Source organism: Felis catus, chromosome A3, assembly GCF_018350175.1.
Source record: "Felis catus isolate Fca126 chromosome A3, F.catus_Fca126_mat1.0, whole genome shotgun sequence".
In the NCBI taxonomy this organism is placed as follows: Eukaryota; Metazoa; Chordata; class Mammalia; order Carnivora; family Felidae; genus Felis; species Felis catus.
Window position 1 is genome coordinate 129,157,009 of NC_058370.1, and position 14,367 is coordinate 129,171,375.

The window sequence follows — 14,367 nt, forward strand, 5'->3', positions numbered from 1 at the left end:
GTCCTTGATGCTAATGAAATGTGAGGCCCCAAGAGGAGCCATCTTGAATAGCAGCTGACATGCTACAATGCTGGTACCCAGTCCACAGTCGATGTAATATTCTTGTCTTCAAAACAAATGTAGAAGCATGTTTCTGAATTAGTGCTTCCTCAACAAAAATTATTCTGGAGTTGTAGGATCATTAGAATAGGAATAGGGTGGAGATGACAGAGCAGGCAATCAATATTTCATTATAATATCTCCAGAGGTTTCCAAAGCAATGGATATGGGAGAAGAGAAGCTTTTAAGAAGAAAAATGTTGCATATAAATGGCTCAGTAATATGTGTTTTCACATTTTACTTAGAGAAAAACACAGTGTACATTTTAGCAGAGAAAAGTGGATATTTAAATAATTTATCAAACTTCTTTCCTTAGGGAAAATGCAGGGTGGTAACATCTCCATTATTCTCCAGAAAGGGATACGTTTTTTTTTAGTTTCTATAAATAGAAACACACCTAAAATAGGAAAGGCAGCAAAAGACACTGCTGAAAACATTGAGCCCGGAATCCAAACACCTAGATTCGGTTCCAGCTTTGCCACCTGCTACTTGTACGATATTAGATGAATTTCTTCCTCCTTCCTGGAGAACTTAATTTTTCCATGTGTAAAATGATGGCTAAAATAGGACTTCACAGATTTGGGGCGGCTCAGGGGTCACATATTATCACTGCTCACCTTTCCTGATTGTCATGGAGACCCCTGATATATTTGCTTGAACTCGAGGGTCCTCAAAATAGGACTTGGAAATCTCGGAGCTAGATGTCCTTGCTTTTCTTTTGCATTATGTGCTCAAATTTTACATGAATTTTTACAAAAACACCACATTTATATTGTTTATAAATTATCAACAATTTATAATCTTCAACAATGAAGCTCGTCATGATGAGTGAACTATAGTTGTTTTCTGTGGTCATACGCCAGGTGTTCAAACGCGGTAAGGTTTCTAATGTTTTATTATTTATTCTTGAGATAGAGAGAGAGGGAGGGAGCAAGAGCGAGCACAGTAAGAAGAGGGGCAGAGAGAGAAGGAGACACAGAATCTGAAACAGGCTCCAGGCTCTGAACTGTCAGCACAGAGCCTGACATGGGGCTCAAACCCACGAACCGTGAGATCATGACCTGAGCGGAAGTTGGGCACTTAACAGACTAAGCCTCCCTAAATGGGGGTAATGTTTCTAAATGGCCTGCAGACTTCCATCTTAATGGTCTGCAGGTCGGGGGCTCTCTGCCTCTTGTACCTTTAATAAGGTCCTACAAAGTCTAGAAGGAAGTTTTGATAGTTGCAGTACTGACACACTGTCAATGCTCCATGTTTTGCTGGGCTATTATTAAGACAGAATTTAAGTCAAAATAAATGGCAAGAGAACCCTGCAGTGTTTTTCTTAGCAGCTAATTGGCTTGTTATGCTGAGGATGGGCTTCCAGATATATGCTCTGGAGTCATTCCCCCGAACGCTGAAGGAAGATTTGTTAAGTGCCAGAGTGTAGGAGGGAGAATGACTAAGGGAAAATGAAATTGCTGTAAAAAACAATAAAACTGCTCTCAAGTCTCAACCAGTAAATTATCACATCTGAAAAATATTTAAAAAAAAAAACATACTAGTTTGGTGTTGAGAATGTAATGAACCTTGATAGGAAAACTATAAGATCGTGTCTTAGCTGAGCTAAAGCAAGGTCTCTATTATTCTTGAGGAGCAGAGTTAGGCTACACTCCCTTCCCACATGTCTGAAAGAGCCTTCTAGGAAACCCTGAATTAGTGGACTGCTGAGATAAAGACACAGGAGCTGGTTAACACAATTCATACTACAGTGTTCATGGCCTCATTTTCCCCAGAATGTTTTTGTTGTTTTGTTCCCAGTTTCCTGGGTGAAGGAAACCTGAGTTTCTTAGCTTTTTTGGTTTTCTATTTTAAACATTTAACTTCTTATCAGAGTAATATGTTTGCATAGTTGAAAAAGTCAAAGAGAATAAGAAGGCTTACAATAGCCAACAACAAGAAAACACCATTCCTCTGTCCCTCTCATCTACACTCCTAAATCTTGCTTCTCAGAACCAACCTCTTTCAACTTTGTGAGCTCTTCTTGGTATTTACCCCCTGATTCTTAAATAATATGCTTAATATGCCACTTTTTTGAAATGTCAATTTACATACTGTGAGGTGACATTCTACTATGGAACTAAGGATTTTGCACCCTTATAATTCCTCTCCATGCTCCAATTTTTAGTTGGGATAATATTCAGTGTTTATACCATTATGGTCATTTAAACATATGGTCACACATGAGCCATGTAGTATTCTAAGATATTTCCTTTCCTGTACAATTTTTCACTTTTCTGTGAATGATTAGCTCTTTTTTCTATTTGCTTAGTTGTCTAGGTACTTAGCAATAAATTTTTTTCCAAGCTTTTTTTTTTTAATTTGAGAGAGAGAGAGAGAGAGAGAGAGAGAGAGAGAGAGAGAGAGAGAGAACGAAGAGCACATGAGCCATGGAGATGGGCAGAGGGAGAGAGAGAAAATCTTAAGTAGGCTCCAGGCTCAGCATTGTGCCCGAGGCTAGACTAGATTCCAGGACTTTGGGATCCTGACCAGAGTGGAAATCAAGAGTCAGATGCTCAACCAATTGAACCAAACTATTTAAAGTACCGAAACATGTTTTCTTAATGCAACACATCAGATAAGACATCAGTCCCAAATATCCACATACTGTTAGAAACACCCTTTTGTTGGCCACCAACTCCTTCTCTACTCTGGGTTGTACTGCTGGCATCTGAGGGCTTCCTCTCCAATCATCAGGGAAATCTGTTAGTCTCCTGCCTCTTGGATACTGTTTACTGTGCCTCATGTATTGTTTGTTGGTTTGCTTTCTCATCTTGGTGCACACCCTCCAGAAGCTTACTAAGTAGACATGTATGAGAGCTGTTTTTCAAGTCCATAATTCTAAAGTTCATTCAAAACAAGATGACATCCACAGAGTCTTAGGTTTTAGAAATGAAGAGATACTCTCCTAAGTAAAATCTGGATACTGGATAAAAGAAAAACAAGTTTGAATTAAACCATTTTAGAGAACAATGACTGCTTTGTACCAGAGTTCCACCAGGAAACAGAACTCCACTCAGATGGTTCAGCTGAAGAGATCTGAGTAAAGTAATTATTTTAAAAGGTTTCAGCAAGGCTAAGAGAATCAAGGCACTCAGAGGCTAGCAACAGTGGAAAGGTGTTCTCACCCCGAGGCTTGGACTGACAAAATTAGGAACTATGCTAGAGAACCCCAGTATGAGCTGAAGTCAAGGTAGGGCCTCTTCATAGGAGAAGTATCGTTGCTGCCACTCCAAGGTTTGGTGGGATGAACAGGGGGGCAGTCAAGGCACAGCTTTTCTTACCTGTCCTCCTATTTCCTGTTGATGTCTCTCATTGGTCAAACCCAACTGAAGTCCATCCAGCAAGAGGATCTTGGTGATATAGCCCATTGAGGGGCGGTTCCAGGAGCATGAGGTAGAGAAGAGAAAGATGGAAAGTGAAACTACTGAGGGCAAATGGACAGCAACAGGATCTGCTTCCTGCCAGAATTATGAGACATAGGTAGAACTCAAATAAAAGTATATGGCCTCAGACATATGTGTCTTAAAGAAGAAAGACAAAGATACAGGAATTACTGCCTATCGTAAAAAATTAGAAAATACAACAGAAGAAACTAGGAAGAAGAAAATATTAAAAGGGAAAAGTTGGAATAAATGTAAAAAGCTAAACAATAGCAGGAGCAATGTGTAAATTCAAAAGCAGTTTTCTTGAAAAGGCCAGAAATTGGATGAAGGAAAAGAGAGACTAGAAATACTTAAAATTAGAAATGAAAAGGTGATAGTCATATGCGTGGAGGAGAGTAAGAAGACTATGACGCACAACTCTTTCTTCACACATGCAACTTATTTATTTATTTATTTTTACAAAACTCACACAATCAAAACCAACCCTAGAAGTAGAACCCTTGAAAAATTCAACTACTGTAAAAAAAAAAAAGACATTAGAAAGAAAATTAATGATCAACAATTAGAAAAAAAAAGCATCATGAGCAGATGGCTTCACAGCTGAGTTTTATCTAACCTTTAGAGGACAGATGATCCTCATGTTAATTAAATTATCCCGGGCTTTAGAAAAAGAGCTCTCCAATTCATTTAAAGAAATGAATAAAGTCTTAGGACTTGACCCTGATAAGGAATGATCCCTCACCTTGCCCTCCTCCCCCCCCCCCCAAGGAAATCTTAGACAAATGTTAGGAATAAAGTCGCTAGAATTCTATATAAAATAATACAAATACAATATAAACAGACTAACAGACCATTTAAAGAATAAATACACTATGGCAAGCAGGACTTCTCTTCTGAATGCAAAAAATTTGATGGCAGCCGTAAGACAATTTATTACATACACAAAAGAGAAAGGAGCTCATATTATCAAATCGATTGTTGCTGAAAAGATATTTGCCAAAGAGAGGCTGAACTTCCTAATTAAAACTAAGTTAGCTAGAACTAGGAGGAGTCTCCATAAAGTAACCACAAGGACAGTATAGCCCAACACTTCACTGAGTAGAAGAGCAAACGGGGTTCCAAGAAGATCAGGCAGTGATTTCGGAGCAGAGCCGGGAGAACTCAGGTGTCCTCCTACAGGGTCTGGCTCTACTTGCACCGTGACAGCCTCCTCCTTCGCCACAGGTGTAAGGCCTCATTTTGGTTCTGCTTCAGCCTGAGGTGCTAACATCTTACTGGTGTGAGCTTGGGGTATGTTTCTTTCTTTCTACCCTCAGAGGAGACAAAGTCTGTGCTGCCCTCTGGGTGAGTATTGTCATAAGCGCTGCCTCCTGTCCCCTCTTTGTTTCCTGTTTCCTCCACACTGGTCGGCTTCCCTCTCAGTGACCCTGGGCAGGAGTCTCGGTGCCAGGTTGCAGAAGAAGAAACCGAGGCTTAATGAAAGGGTGGGTGAGTTTGGCCGCCACACAATCGTCAGAGCTGGGATTTGAATCTCCGTTGATTCCAAACCTCCACTACTTTTCATACTACACCAACAGCTCCCTCTTGCCTCCCTGGGTGTTCCAGAAAATGGTAGGAGGTGGGTGAGGGCAGAGCAGGTAGCGTCCAGGGTGCCCGAGGAGAGGGGATGGGGAGTGGGGGGACCGGGCCTTGTGCAGAACAGGATTCTGGGAAAGAGTCATGGCGGCGCCCAGCCGCGGCGAGAGGCGCGGGTTGCAGCCTCTGGCTCTGCCGTGGTGCTGCTCCCAGGGATGCAGCGGTGCTCAGACTACTCCCTCTGCCCCCTCACACTTAGTTCTTAAATAGGGATGGCAAAATCAATTTCACAGGTAAGTCTGAAGATTGAGGAAGATCGTGTATGCTGGGCAAGTGTCTGGAAAATACCCTCATTCGGTGAGCGTCTTCAATAGACATGGGTTCCCTTCCTTCAAACTGGGACATCCACTCTTCCTACAAACGCTTCTCGAGGGCTTTTCTGTGTCAGAGCCAGATACCTGGACGTGGAGGGCAGTATTAGAAATTAAAATGGGCTTCAGGTTAACCTGACTCATTTTAAGTTTTAGAAAAAAAAAAAAAACAGTTTACAATCCTTTTTCTCAATGGTTTTATTTTTATATGATATCGATTCAGTGGGAACTTTTTTCTCTATAGGGTTTGTCTGGGTTTAGAATAGGGGCTCCTGTCCCCCCATCCCAGCTCTGTGCTCTGCCTTTTTGTGTCTCTCTGGCAGTGGCCATGAAGGATTAACAAAAATTTAGATGTGGCACATTTATGCTAATGTATCTATTGCAAAATCACTTTCCCTTCAGTTTCAAATCTCCCAGGGAATAACTTGGCAAGAAAGAAGGTGGTAATTTTTGTAGAAATTGGTAATTCTAAACCTTTTATTCTAAAAAAAGGGTTGCTGCTCATAATCTTTCATTCACCAATGGGTATTTTTGAAGCTGAAGTCTAAGGCATTTACTTTGGTTTTAGGGCCTGCTATTCTGAGAGACCATGATTACCAACTACCATCAATAAGTTTTAACTTCACAACTTTCGGCAAAATAATTCTCAAGTTCTTATAGATAATGCGTAGGTAATACCCTTATCAGTAAAAAGTGCTTAGGATTGCTAAAAAAAAAATTAAAAATTGTGAAATATGCCATATGCTAATGATTTTTTTTTTTTTTTTCTAAGGCCATTTGCCGGTATTGAGATAGGGTTTTTTGCTGTGTGGAAGATATGGAAATTTATATCTTACATCGTGATACATTCCACTTCCTTGGTTAAAAATCTTTCATTATCTCTTTTGTAAAATGCATCTTTGGGCTCTAGAGAACAAAAACCTTAGGAACTATGAATAAGGGATAAATTTTCCTTTTCCGAGTTTTCCCTCCTCTCCCCATCCCCCAAAGGGCAGAAATGATTCGGGAAAGAAAGGTATTGGCATTTGCAAACAGTAGGTCTTCTAAAGAAAAAAAAATCTAATTTCTTTGGAAGATGATGTCGGAGTTTGTACACTATTACATTTCAAGTAAATTGCTTGAAGTAGCTCATTACTTCAAAGCACATATTCTGAACTGATCTCAGTTTATTTAAAACTTACTCACATACAAGTACATACACATGTTAACACCTTCCAGTTTTAAAATGTTAGTGCACTTAATTGTAGTATGTGGTTTCCTTGGTGAAATGATGCATAAATTTATTGATCATCTAATTTTTCCAGGTGATTTCATGTTTGTGTTTTCCTTATAACCTAGCCTATAAGGCAATTTCCATAATTTCCATTTATAGATTTGGAACCTCAGCAGGGCCACGAAATGTAGTCAAATTTACACATCTAGCAATTGGAGGAATTGCATATCTAATCTCACACATATTCCACTTCCTTTCCTCTGACAAGCTTGGAAATTAAATCTAGAAAGACTTTTCTCCCAGACCAATGTATCTGTTCCTCAAAGCTCCATATGTAGTAAGGCTGGGAAGTCTATACCTCTTTCTTGGATTTTAAGAAATCGTAGAAGTGTGTTCTAAGTGTGAGTTATGAGGACTCATTTTGGTGTCAAGGAATTCTTTTAGTTTCTGTACTTCCACAGGATGTCCACCTTGGATTTGGAGACGTTCAGCTTTGATTTTTCTCCTCAAGGATGTGTTGAATCCGTCGGTTCAATGTTTTTCTTCAGAGTATTTATAGAAAATATTAGCAAAACCTGTTGTTTTCTGGATGGCACTATGGCAATTTAAGTGGTGGGTGAAGGAAATGTTTGTTGAGCAGCTATAGTGTGTAAAGTCATAGGTAGCGGCTGCCCAGGTATAAAACTGGATGCCTCTGTTCTCACCAACCATATAGTCAAGCTTAAATCACTGTCAAACAGATGATCCAATTGGGTCACGAGAAGGGCATACAAAATGTCCTAGGAATTGAAAGGGGGATGGATGCACTTCTGTTTAGGAGGATAAGAAAATACCTTCTTTAAAAAAATTTTTTTTTAACGTTTATTTTTTGAGAGACAGAGCGTGAGCCGGGGAGGGGCAGAGAGAGAGGGAGTCACAGAATCCAAAGCAGGTGCCAGGCTCTGAGCTGCGAGCACAGAGCTCGACGTGGGGCTTGAACTCACGAACCTCAAGATCATGACCGGAGCCACAATTGGACGCTTAACCGACTGAGCCACCCAGGTGCCCCAGAAAATACCGTCTTGAGTAGAGATATGTGATGGGCCCTGCTGGGGCAAATAAGATTTGAGCAGGTGGTGATGGGGTCTGGTCGGAGGACACTATCCAAGCATAGACCCATAGGGAGGAAACTGGGGAAACATTTCAGCCCAAAGCAAGCCCTTACCCTTAAGTGATTCTTGCACTCTGCTCAGAGCTACTCACTTTGGCCTCAAACTCTACTTCCAAATCTTTCCTAGTTTTCCTGCATCTGACCTTATAACTGGTTTTCTCACTCATGTCTTTACCTTTCTCTTTGGACTTTATCTTTGGACACACCCAGCTACTTTTATCTGGCTTTTACTTTAAGAATGAAATGTCCTTCTCAATTACTCAACATTTCAGACTCTTTCTCTACATCTTTATACATTGACCATTGAGGGAAAATAGCTTGTCTGGTCTAGTTCAGCCCCCAGAAACTTACATCCCAGTACAGGTCTTCCTGATGTTGCTGTCACTGGGCTCACTCAGTCCTCCTAGGGAGAACGCGGTGGGTATGTAAAGAGATGTCATTCTGAAACAGAAACAGCTAATTTAATACCTTGCGACTATATAATTCTTTGGGGAAAGGAATAGCCAGCAAGGAGGCAGGCCAGACTGTAGAAGCCTTTAACAGCAGATGAAAAGTTTGTTTTTGATTTTGTAGACCAGAGAAGGCAATGAAGATTTGTTAGCAGAGGAAAACGTCATCACGATGGAAATGGTGTGATGGATCTGGGGCTGTGTAGGCTGTACAGGGACTAGCAGGAACCTTAATCTGTGGAGAGAGGGTGGAGAGGAAGTGATACATTCTATAGATGTGAACACAAGACAGATGGGAGTTAGTGGCCAATTAGCTTAAATTTCCTTTGGGATCATGTTTATCTACCCAGATCTTGCTTCAAATAAAACAAAAACCATGCCCTCAGCTCCTTTTTATTTTACAGCGCAGTTTTGCAGGAAATATTGGCCTCCTGATCTGAATTTGTCTGAAATAGGAGAATGGCCCTCAGGCTCCTGAAATTAAAATGAGCAAATATGCATTTACCCAAACTTGGGATGCTACTGAGTATTCATCACTTTATTCCTCCTTTGTTTAACACACATTTCTCATTTTACTCCTCTTGGGCATTGTGTTTTGAAGAAGGTAGAAGGAAAAGGAATGGTGTTCAGATTTGGATAAGCCAGTGTGGATACAGATCCAGGTATGATAGGGTGACATGGAACCACTGACCGAAGTTATTTTGATAATACCTAGAGGTACATCTATTCAGTTTATATTTCATAGTCAATGGTCTAGAGGCCTCTGCCAGGTCCAAGTTATAGGGAAGGGAAAAAGATAGTCCCAGTCTTCAGGAGATACATAGTCAAGCAACAGACACGTTCACAGATGATAGAAAGGCTCCCGTGGAGTGATGTATAAGGCAAGTGAGGAGGCGAAGCTGCAGGTTTGCTGGAAGTCTTCATGCAGGAGATCATTTGAACTGAACCTCAATCACTGAGAAATTGGGGAAGGAAAAGACATGTCTGGCGGAAATAACAATGTATACGATAGCATGAAGGCTTGAAAGAATGATAGAGTGATAACTACTGTGGTGTGAGTATATTGTAGATGGTTTGGGAGGGACAAGAGGACAGGAGGAAGGACAGGAGAGGCAGGAATGGAGGCCTCAAATCATTGTTTGAGGCCAGTCTGTGTGTGGTTTTTGCCAGCCCAAGGAGTCTGGAACTTCTCTTGAAGGAAATGAGTGCCATGGAATGTGCTAGAACCAGGGCTGACATGCTTTGTATGTTAGAAATCTGCTCTGGGCTGGGTTACTTGATCTCATACTCCCATCCTACTGCCCCTATTACTTTTCTAGGTAACAGGCTTCTCAAAGGAAGTTGCTGGTTCTCTATTTCTTCACTGCCCATTTTGGTTTCTGTTTTCACTGCCCAGTGAAGCTGTTTTTGTTAAGATTACCAAATGTCATTCAAATGGACACTCCTTTGTTTTTCTTCTCTTAAACTCTGCAACAACAATCCACATCATTGTCATCCCCTTTCCTGATCTACTTGTTATCTGCTCTGCCTGAATGTTCTTTCCCTCCTACCTCACAGACTTTTGCTTCTCTAATTTCTTTGCATCCTTCTCTTCTCTCTGACTTGTAAATGTTAAGAGTCCTCCAGGGCTCAGTCCTGGACCTCGGCTTTCATACTGAAAAATCTCTTTATGGGTGACTTCACCTACAACCTGGATTTTAAATTCAGTGCATATGTCGATGATCCCAAATTTATGTCTCTAGTCCTTGTGTATACATTGAACTCCAAATTTATCACTCCTACTGCCTTTTGGACATCTTCCTGTGAATGTCTAATAGACATCAAAACAGAGTTCTTGATCTGCCTCCCCTTTTATTCTCCTAATGCCAAAAGAGGTATACTCTTCTAGTAGTCTGTATCTCAGAAAAGGACATACGTATCTTTCTAATTACTCAATCTCAAAACCCACACATAGGTATAATCCTTGATTTTTCTCCCTTCTCTCTCTCTCCTTGTATCATATACATTAGCAAATCTTATCAGTCTACTTTTTTTTAAAACTTAAGTTTTTAAAATAAGTTTTTTGTTCACAGCAAAATTAAGAGGAAAGTACAGAGATTTCCCATCTACTCCCCACTCCCATATGTGCATATCCTCTCCCATCAACAACCCCCACCAGAGTGGTATACTTGTTATACTTGTTGATGAACCTACACTGATACATCACATTCATCCAAAGCTCATAGTTTACATTAGGGTTCACTCCTGTTGTACATTTTGTGGGTTTGTATAATGACTTGTATCCATCGTTATAGTATCATACAGAGTATTTCCACTGCCCTGAAAAATCCTCTCTGTTCTGAACATTTATCCCTACCAACCACCTCCCTTTCCTTCCCTCTCACCCTGACAATCACTGATCTTTTTACTGTCTTCATAGTCTTGCTTTTTCCAGAATGCCATATAGTTGGAATCATAGCGTATGTAGCCCCTTCAGATTGGTTCTCTCACTTACTAATATGAATTTAAGATTTCTCCATGTCTTTCCAAGGCTTGATAGCTCATTTCTTTTTAGCACTATTTTAGTACTATTCTGTTATCTGGATGTATCACAGTTCTTAACCTGTTTGCCTACAGAAGGGGCTTCTTGGTTGCTTCCAAGTTTGGGCAACTATGAATCAAGCTGTTATAAACATCTGTGTGCAGGTTTTTGTGTGGACCTATGTTTTCAGCTCCTTTGGGTAAATACCAAGGAGCATGAATTCTGGATCACGTGGTAAGAATATGTTTAGTTTCATAAGAAACAGCTAGCTGCGTTCCAAAGTGGCTGTACCATTCTGCATTCCCATCAGCAATGGATGAGAGTTTCTGTTGCTCCATTGCCTCACCAGCATTTTGGTGTTGTCAGTCTTCTGGATTTGGGCCAGTCTAATAGATATGTAGGTAGGTATGTAGAGGTATGTAGGGGTTTTTCATTGTTGTTTTGATTTGCATTTCCCTGATGACAAATAATATGAAGCATCTTCTCATAGACTTATTTGCCATCTGTGTATCTTCTTTGGTGAGGTTATCTGTTAAGGCATTTGTCTTATTTTAAAATCAGATTGTTTCCTTATTGTTGAGTTTTAAGAGGTGTGTGTGTGTGTGTGTGTGTGTGTGTGTGTGTGTTGTGTGTGTGTTGTGTGTGTGTTGTGTGTGTGTGTGTTTTGGATAACAGTTTTTCATCGATTGTGTCTTTTGTAAATTCTCCTCCCACTCTGTGGTTTGTCTTCTCTTTCTTTTGACATTGAAATATTTTGTTGGCTTTTTTGCCCTGTATATAAATCAGTTTGTTGATATCCTCAAAATAACTTGGTGGGATTCTAATTGGAATTGCATTGAGTCTATAAATCAGGTTGGAAGAACTGATACCGTGATGATACTGAATCTTTTTATTCATGAACATGGAATATCTCTTCATTTATTTAGTTTTTTGCTTTTGTTCATTAGAGATTTTTAATTTTCCTCATACAGATCCTATACATATTTCACTAGATTTATACCGAAATATTTCATTTTCTTGGGTGCTAATGCAAGTGGTATTGTATTTGTAATTTCAGTTTTTACTTCTGCATTGCTGGTATGTAGGAATATGATTGACCTTTGTGTGTTTACCTTATATCCTGAAACCTTTCTATATTCGCTTATTAGTTCCAGGAGCTTTTGTTGTTGCTGTTGTTGTTGATTCTTTCAGATTTTCTACATAGATGATCATGTCATCTGCAAACAAAGCCAGTTTCATTTCTTCCTTCCCAATCTGTTTACCTTTTATTTCCTTTTCTTGTCTTATTGTATTAGCTAATATTTCCAGTACATTGTTGAAACGTAATGATGAGAGGGGGCATCTTTGCCTTCTTCCTGATGTTATTGGGAAAGCGTTACATTTCTCATCGTTCTGCCTTTAAAGGTACATCTCAAATCCTTCCATATATTTCCATTTCTACTACCAGGTAATGTGTTAAACTCTAGGCCACCATTATCTCTTGCCTAAATAACTGATTTTTTGAGCGTCCAGATTTATTAGCACCCAATCCCATTCTCCACACAGCAATAAGAGTAATACTTTCATACATAAATTATATATTTTCCTCTTTTTAATGTAGTTCATGAATTCCCATTGAACTTGGAATAAAAATCTCAAATCTAAGACATGACATGGCCTTCAATGCCCTATATAATTTGGACTCAGCCCCCTTTCTGACCTTATATCCTTCCCCTCTCTCTTCTCATATTCTCTATCCACCAAAATCTTTTTTCTTCCTCTTACCTCAGGGCCTTCACACTTATAGTCATGTCTGTCTGGAACTATCTTTCCTTTTGTTTCTGTATGGCTAAATTCTCTCATCATTCAGCTTAAGTGACATGTCTTCTGAGAGACCTTCCCCTATTACACTATTGAAAGTGATCTTCCAGCTACCCTGGAGTAAGCTCACCCTGCTTATTCCCCTCATAACACCTGTTGGTGTTTAAATTTTTGTTTATTTTTGTGTTATGTGCCTTCTCAAATTGGAATGAATGTACTTGAGAAAGAGGTCTGGGATGTGTTGATCACTGCAATATTTTTAGTGCTAGGCCAGGGCATGCACCTAATAGATGCTCAATAGACTCTTATTTATTACTTACTATATAAGTACAAAATTATGTTATTTCACTCAACCCTGTGTGGCATGCTTTAAATTGTTGATTAGAGTAGAATTTCTGATCTTTTCCCCTATCCCTCATCCTGTCCTGTCTCTCACTGTTCCTGGGTGAGTGACCACAACTCTGATGCGGTCAGATTCTAGGATTTCTAGTGAGTATGCATGTGAGAGGTTGTGCACGTGGCAGTGGCTCTTCTTCTGCAGTGGAAGCCTCTCAAGCTCTTTGCCCAGCGGCCACACTGCTCCAGCCTCGTAGTCAGATCCTGGTGCTGGCGTGAGTGAGGTTTCGGAGTGAGTTCCCAGAGTTCTTTAGGGTTCTTTGTGTTCTGGCTTTGTTTGCAACACAGCTCTGTGCTGAAATTTGAACAGGAGCACGATTCTGTATAAAAATTAGTACTTTGAGTTCATCTTTGATTGAAGCCTGCCATTACAAAGAGGATGCTTGGCTGGAGGATGGCAGGTTTGGGCATCCTGGGCTCTAAGGGAATGTGTGTTCTCTGCTGGCAAGAGTCCTTGCATCTGCCTCTGGGTGGATATCCACTGCTCACTCTTACGTCATATTTAAATTCCTTCACTTTCTACTGTCTAGCCTTTTTTTGGGGGGGGGGTGGGTGGAGACCCCCTGAGAGGTTGATTTATACAAGGTTATGTTGCTTGTAGTGGTGCAGCTGGTGTTAGAATTCCTGTTTCTTGACTCTGATCTTAGTGACTTTTTGCCCTGAAATTCTGCCCATGAACATTGCCTGTATGTCATTTTCCAGTTTTTTGCTTGTTTGTTTGTTTGTGGATTAGCCCTGTTTTCGTTTCCAAGTTCATAGCAACTTGCACATAAGTATCTGTGTTGATGACTTTTCTTGTGTATCCTACATGTTAAAAGGAGGCAAGAGTGAGCACAAAAATAAAGCATTTAAATACTTGAAATGTATCGTTCAGGTAAAGGGAACAAAATGTAAACTGCCACACTAGTACTAACTTTGTGATGTGTATATTTAATATCATCTTACCTTTGTCATATTAGAAACAATGAAGATGCTTTCTGGAGAAAATACGGACACATCTGCAAAGGAAAAGAAAGTGCTTATCAAGAAGAGATGTGTATACACCTTGAGGCTTCTTTTCATTTTCTTTATCCCGACTAAGCACAAAAGTTACCATGTCTTTCAATAGAATCTTTAATATGTAAATGAAATTAGGCAAATGCTTAAGTTGACATATTTTATGCACATTTTACCAGTTCCATACATTTTCACTGCTGTGCTTATGCCTACTATCTCCCCTTGTGACATCTAATTTTAGATTTTATGTAGGCAAATGTTATCACTAGGAGATGGCAGAACAGTTCACATGAACAATAAAATAACAAAAGTGTGGATGGGCAGCTGAAGAGATGCAAACGATACTGATTTGCCTGTCTCTGGACAGAGTAT

At 40.0% G+C, this 14,367-nt stretch overlaps 1 long non-coding RNA gene across 2 annotated transcripts in view; it reads left to right on the plus strand.

The window, feature by feature from the left end:
• The first annotated feature begins 4,513 nt into the window (after window positions 1-4,513).
• Window positions 4,514-14,367, plus strand: part of LOC123384612 — a 196,883-nt gene continuing 187,029 nt past the window's right edge. For both annotated transcript variants that reach the window (XR_006595980.1, XR_006595979.1), the window contains exon 1: window positions 4,514-4,868. This is a non-coding gene — a long non-coding RNA (uncharacterized LOC123384612). The remainder of the gene's footprint in view (window positions 4,869-14,367) is intronic.